This window comes from Oratosquilla oratoria, chromosome 25, assembly GCF_046742065.1.
Source record: "Oratosquilla oratoria isolate Oo_2021 chromosome 25, ASM4674206v1, whole genome shotgun sequence".
Lineage (NCBI taxonomy): Eukaryota > Metazoa > Arthropoda > Malacostraca > Stomatopoda > Squillidae > Oratosquilla > Oratosquilla oratoria.
This window is the reverse complement of record NC_134801.1, coordinates 4160574-4168073: the sequence shown is the minus strand read 5'-3', so window position 1 is coordinate 4168073 and position 7500 is coordinate 4160574. Positions and strand designations below refer to the sequence as shown.

At 41.7% G+C, this 7500-nt stretch overlaps 1 pseudogene; it reads left to right on the top strand.

The window, feature by feature from the left end:
• The window catches only part of LOC143038980 (uncharacterized), a 21827-nt pseudogene extending 17238 nt beyond the window's left edge, over window positions 1-4589 (top strand).
• Window positions 4590-7500: the final 2911 nt, after the last annotated feature.

The window sequence follows — 7500 nt, the reverse complement described above, 5'->3', positions numbered from 1 at the left end:
TAATTTCTCTATATTATTTTTTTCACATTATTTCATGGTTTGTGCTAGTGTGTTGTATTTGCATTATTTCCTGCTTGGTGTCGGTGTTTTCGTATGTTATTACGCAGTGGGTTACAGTTGTCAAATCCTATCATGTCTAAGTCAAAGAGGCCTTCGTTTATCGGTTCACAAATCTCATCTGAGACAATGGCTCACAAATTGACGTTACTGCATCAAGACCCGTCGGTTATGAAATTCTCTGGTCAAGATCCTCATTATAGGGCACTGATTTTATCCGCCAATATGAGGACTCCATAGTGCATTCTAATGTGTCGACGGGGCCTGAAAAGATCTCCTTTGTGAGGTACCAGCTTGTGCCAAATTCTCTAGCATCGGAGTTACTTTCGGCGTCGTGTTTAGATCCCAAATCTCTGGATTACAATTATGACATCTTTAGGTCTAACTTCCTTAAACTTTTTTTTTTCAGATACCCCTGGTGGTGGTTCGTTCCATTGGTGCTTCAAACTGGCTAATACTCTCGTATCCCGACTGAGCACTCTTGATTATAGACGGGCGCAAGCTCAGGCCAGTATAATTGTTGTTGATGCTTTAGAGTCACTTTCACATTCAGATTGGGTAGATAATGGCAGTATTACTGCAGATAGATTTCGTCTTATTTTAGAATTTGTGCTTTACATCCTTTTTTTGGCGGCTTCTGAGAAAAGAGCTGCATCTTCTCTCATGTATAAGACTGATGAGACTCTATTGTCTTTTGCGACAAAGCTTTCCTGTAAACTAGGGGAAGTGCCTTCTAGTTCCTTGTGTATTAGCAATGCTCTTCAACATGCCCATGTCCCTTGTTCTCCTCAGCCCTCTCAATCTACAGTTCCTACTCATAGTCCCCTCTTACAGGCTACCTCACTCTCGTCGGCTTATAGCCCAGTCCTTGGTTGACGATTTATTGTGTGAAGGTGTTGTACAGGAGTCCCACTCAGAGTGGAACTCGCCTCTTCTCCTGGTGCCTAATAAATATGGATCTTTTCGTCCTGCTGTTGATTACAGGAAAGTTAATGAGGTCACTCTTCCAGACCATTATCCTCTGCCTATCTTAAGCGAGCTTCTTCAGTCCATTGGCACTGGTAATACGGTGTTCACCACCTTAAATTTGAAAGCAGGTCTCGTAAAGTCACGGCCTTCTCGACTCCCAGCGTGCACTATGAATGGCTTCGTTGCCCCATGGGTTTGTGGAGTGTTCCTTTGACTTGCCAGCGCTTAGTTAACTCCATTTTTCATGGCTTAGTTGGGAATGGACTTTTTGTTTACCTGGATGATTTTATTTTAGTTTCCAAAGATGAGGAAAGCCACTTTACTAAGTTGTCCATGATCTTGCAACGTTTTGCTGAAGCTGGGTTGAAACTCAACTTACCCAAGTGTTCCTTTTTCAGGGCTAGTATCCAGTTCCTAGGTCATGTTGTAGACAAACATGGTATCCACACCACAGGTGATAAAATCAAGGCAGTGAAGGATTTCCCTATACCAAAGTCAGTTGAAAATGTACGTTCCTTCCTTGGACTTGCAGGATACTATCGTGCATTCATTAAAGAATGTGCTTCAATTGCTTCCCCTCTCTCTCGCCTTCTCAAGAAGGACTCTTCCTTCCAGTGGCGTGATGTTCATCAGACAAGTTTTGATTCCTTGAAGCTTGCTCTTACTGAAGCACCTGTGTTGGCCTTCCATAATTATAGTATCCCCTTTACCATTTGTACAGATGTTTCTGGTACAGGTATTGGAGTCCCGTTACTCTGTTACTCATTTAGAGGTCCTGGCAGTGGTGTGGGCTTTAAAGCACTTCCGTGATATCATTTTTGGATATCCTATTACATTCTACACGGACCACACTGCTGTCACTCAGCTTTTCAAGGGCAAGAATCTGTCAGGCCGCCTAGCCAGATGGTTCCTCACGATCGAGGAATTCAATCCAACACTTAAACATATCCCCGGGCGTGCGAACCATGTTGCTGATGCACTCTCACGGAATATCCCTGTTGCTGCTGTTACCATGATTCATAACTTTTCCCTGTTTGGTCTGCTGTCATTTATGCTTTGGAGTCTGGTAATGATTCCACCTTACCAGCTTTACCAGTACCTTTGTCGCAATTTTCCCGTCAGGACAATGTTCTCATTCGTAATGTGGAAGTGTTTGAGCAAGATGTGGCACAGCTAGTGATCCCTGAGTCTCTAGTTCCCGTTGTTTTGTCCCTTGCTCATGATGCCCCTCAGGCTGGTCACCCAGGTCGTGACAAAACTCTGGCTATGGCACGGAAGAAGTATTATTGGCCTAAAATGCGACTAGAAATTACCTCTCATGTAGCCCGGTGTAGTTCTTGTGCACAGAACAAAGGTTCTACGAGCACTGCTCCCATCTTAGAGTACCCTACTCCTCGCCCTTTTTAGACTGTGGCTATAGACCTTTTGCAACTGCCTCGTAGCACGCAGGGCTCTGTGCATGTCCTTGTGTGCGTAGATCATTTTAGTCGTTTTGTAGTCTTAGCCCACTTACGTAACAAATCTGCACCAGTTGTAGCTCATGCTTTAGTATCCCATGTGTTGTGTCCATACACCACTCCTTCGGTGCTCCTTAGTGATAATGGGACTGAATATAGGAACGAGGTATTTGCGAACGTTACGGCATCAAACAGACGTTCGTGACTGCTTATCATCCAGCGTCCAATGGTCTTGTTGAGAGGACGAACAGGAAAATTTTAGAGATCCTACGTGACCTTGCTAGTAATTTTCATGAGTCTTGGGAGGATTGGCTTCCCCATGTCAGTGCTTGTATCAATAGCACCATTACTGTTTCCACGGGCAAAACGCCTCATTATGTTATCTTTGGAGTTGAGAAACGGTTCCCATATGATGTGCTTGACAGCCCTGCTCGTCCCCTCTACAATTTAGATGACTATAGTAAACTCCAGAGTCATGTGATGCATGCCATTTATAATTCTGTACGAGATAAACTGGATGTTTCAAAGGCCGAGATGTTGAAACAACAACATGCTCGTGCAACACCTGTGACCATCGGTGTTGGTGATCATGTTTTCAAAAGCATGCCTGATCGCCAGTCGAAATTGAATTGTAAATTTGAGGGCCCCCTTTTGGTGACTGAACGCCTACACCCTAACAAGTTCAGGATTTTTTACCCTTCTACAGGCCTTAGCGAGATTTCACACTCTGATAGGCTCAAGAAGACTCAAGTGACTATCCCTGCCTTTACCCTGCCTCCTCCAGGGCCCACTGTAAGAACTATACCTTGTTTATCTACCCCTCATTGTTATGACCTTAGGTCAAGGGGTCCTGTAATTACCTAAACTTTCATTGTGTATTGTTATGTATTCTTTGTGATGTTTCCCATTTTTTGTGTCCTTTTCTTGGTTATAATGTGTAAATATTGTTTAGCTCTTAAATGTATCTTGAATTGTATTTTGTCGTGTTTAGATATTAAGTATTATGTCCCGGACGTCCGGCAATTGCTGTATTTGTATTTTTGTTAACTGGCGCAAGTATTATGTTCCTTTTTGTGTTTGTATGTATTGTCTTTATGTAATTAATTATGTATGTGTTTATTTGATGTATTGGGTGTGCTATTGTATCAACTTTTCCCACACTTTTGTCTGCCACTGTTGCATATGTGGTGTGTGTGTGGTTTGTACTTGTGTATTTTGGATTCTCCTTGCCTCGGTCATTTTTTTTTTTTTTTTTTTTTTTTTTTTTCTCGGTGAGGTCACCGAATGATGCGAGGCCGAGCGATGTGTTGGCATGGTATGTAGTATAAAATGTCGAACATTGTACCGGTGTGTTACTTATTTGGGGAGTTATATGTTTCCTCCTCTTTGTAAAGTTGTCGTATGATTTGTTGTTCATTGTTTTATTATTTATTGTGATTGTGTGTACATTATATATAATTGTAATATTATTAGATATTGCAAATGCGATGCACGTCTTTCCCGCGCAAGCTGGAGCTTGGCGTTAGTTGAAGCCAGCCTTTGTGGTGTGCGCACGCATTTGTTTTCAGTTGTATAAAAACAATAATATATTCTGTCTATTCGAACTTGGTTTCAATAGCGACCTAAAACAAATTTCCTTTTAGTTTCTTGAGCAATAGGTAATCCACCACCGGCTTCCTAGGCCCGTCGCGGCTTCACCAGAGCCCCGTTGGCCAGATGTTTCAGGTTGACCCAGGATGGTTCTTATGACGTGGACGAGGGGTTGAAAATAGAAGGACGAAGCAGTGTCACAGATGCAAGATCCATCCCAAACACAGTTTGGACACTCACCACCGTCCTAAGATCTTATTCACAAAGAATCGGAGTAAAAGAAAATTGAGAAAGAAGAGGAAAGCGCCAGATAGACAGATCAACTTAAGAAAACTACAGGAAGAAGTACAACAGGTAGTGGAGACAAAAGTCACAAATAAGCTGAAAGAAATAGACACCACAGACATGACAGCAGAAGAAGCATGGTCAGTGTTCAAAAACACGCTGACGGAGACACTCAGTAAAGCATGCGGCAGGAAGAACATGGGAAGTAAGAAGGTGAAGCAGACAGCCTGATGGGATGACACAGTAGTAAAGGAGGCAAAGAAAAAAATGTACAAGGTGTAGGTGAAATCAAAGCTGGATGAGGACTATGTGAAATACAGACTGGCAAGACGGTACAGCACGAGGTTGGTCAGAAAGGCAAAGGAACAGTCATGGAAGGAATACGGCGAGGAATTAAATGAACTGTGCAAGAAATCACCTCGACAGTTCTACAAAAGCGTCAAAGCAATGAGACTACGTGACGAGTCATATAGCGCAACAACAGTGGTTAATGTTAAAGAAGAGATCCCTCTCAGATGGCAGGAATATTTCAAAGATCTTCTCAACCCTAGCAGCTGAGGAAACACAGAGCCAGTTTCAACCACGCTACCCAAAAGAAGATGAACCAACCGTATTGAGATTAGACATACAGCAGGCACTGAAGACCAGCCAAAGGAACAAAGCAGCGGGCATCGATGCTATTACAACTGAGACCATCTTGGCATGTGGAGAAACAGGAATTACCTGGCTAACCATAATATTTAAAAAAAAAGCATGGACGGAGAAGAAAGGCCCGGAAGACTGGCAACTGGCAGTTGTAGTACGAATCTGGAAGAAAAAAGGGCAGTAAGAAAGACTGCAGCACGTATTTAGGTATTTTTCCCCTGAGCCACACAGGCAAGATATACGCAAAGATCTTGTAACAGCGCACAAGGTACAAGGTGAAACCATTACTGAGTGAGGAGCAGATGGGCTTCAGGAAAAGGAGAGGGTGTGCAGACGCTATCTTTGTTCTCAGACAACTGAGCGAAAAGACAATCCAACACAACAAAGAGCTGAATCTTGTGTTCGTAGACCAGAAAAAAGTGCTTGACCGAGTAAACAGAAACAAACTGTGGCAAACACTTGAATAGTACAGTATCAGGGGACAGCTGTTGGACAACATCAGAGCCATCTATACCAACAGTATGAGAGCAATCCGCACCCAGAACGGATTCACTGACTGGTTCTATATTTCATCTAGAGTGAGACAAAAGATGCGTGCTATCAACGATACTTTTTTTATTATCTACATGGACAAAATCACGAAAGAGGCAAACACCAACCCTGAAGACCTTTATGAGGTGCTGTTCGTAGACGATCAGAGCCTGGTACATGAGAAAGAGGATCAACTTTTAGAGCACACTGACAGCCTGAACACACAGTACAAGAAGCTCGATATAAAGATTAGCACCAGCTAATTCGAAATGATGAACGTTAGCAGAAGACCTAGCAACCTCAAAATTAGTATTGTCGGAACTCCACTGAAACAAGACAGCGAGATTAAGTACCTCGGCAGTATTTTCACTGAAGACTGACGTCTCATCAGAGAGATCAAGACGAGAGTACAGAATGCCAACAGCGTCAGCTACCAGCTTGCTCCACTCCTCAAACATCCCAACATCCCGATTGAAACTAAAGCCAAACTCATTAACTCCCTCTTCATCCCCACCTTGACATATCAATGCCAGACATGGACCCTGACCAAAAGCCTAGAACGTAAAATAACACCTGTGAGATACGAAGTCTGAGGAGAGCCGTCAACAAGACCAGACGGGACATGAACACTTGTCCTCCATTACATTCAGAAACAAACAATCAGGTGGTTTGGACATCTGACACGCATGGCACTTTACCAACTTGCCAGTAAAGCATACAATAAGAAAATATCTGGTTGCAAAAACTGTAACTTTAATTATATTGGTCAAGCAGGCAAGGATTTAAAAATGAGAATACCAACATAGATAAAACATCAGAACAGGGCAAGTTTCAATTGGGTTGTTTGTGCATTAAAGGGATTCTAATAATTTAATTGCATTGATTGGAATAACACAAAGAAAATTGCCTTAAGGACATTAAGGTGAGAAATATCATTAGATCAAGTTATATCATAACTTGATTTGATTACAACATGAATATGAGTGTGGAAATATATAAATTAGACAACTACATAACAAAGTTGTCTACAGGAGAGCAAACTTTGACAATATAAAAACCTATTTGAAATTGAATATGCAATATCATGCGGACGTTTCGGAAATTGTAGAGTCTCGGTGCGTGACCGAGGGTCAGGTCGTGACTGGAGGTCGGGTCACGGAGGGTAATATGCATACCTTGGGTCAGGTCATTTGGGGGCGTGAGCTAAACAGACAGGTCAGCGATTTGGATGAAATGTATAGTAATCTAACTGATTTAATTATTAATGCACAAAATACATTTATCTCCCTGAAGTCAATACGGAAAAATAGTAATACTCCCAAATGGATGACGGACAGATTGAAACATGAGATAGGAATGAAAAGAGGACTTTACGTAAAAATAAAAAATAGGGAAACACATCTTAGATCGAGATATAACGAAATGGTAAAGCTGGATAAAAAGAATACACGTACAGCGAAACGTAATTATGAAATTAAGGTTGCTAGTCAATCAAGATCCAATCCAAAGGGTTTCTTTCATCTCTATAAAACAAAAAGTAAAGAAAGAATAGAATCAATTAAAAACAATGAAAATGTCATGATAGAATCGGAGGAGAAAATGAGTGAAGAGTTTAACATTTTCTATCGGTGTTTACTAATGAGAGGTTAAAGTACCTGACTGCGATCCGATTTTCAGAGGGGATGGAGAAAGTAGTCTATCTAATATTAGCATTAGTAAAGTAGAGGTAGTCAAGCAGATTGAATGACTTAAAGCTACAAAATCCCCGGGTCCAGACGAAAAATTTCCGAGAATGCTAAGGGAGTGTAAATTTAAAATATACGACCAGTTAACTGAAATATTTGATAAATTAGTAGACACTGGTTTTGTGCCTATTGCTTGGAGGCAGACAAATGTTGTTCCTGATTTTAAGAAGAGAGATAGATCCTCTATATGCAACTACAGGCAAATCAGTTTGACCTCGGTT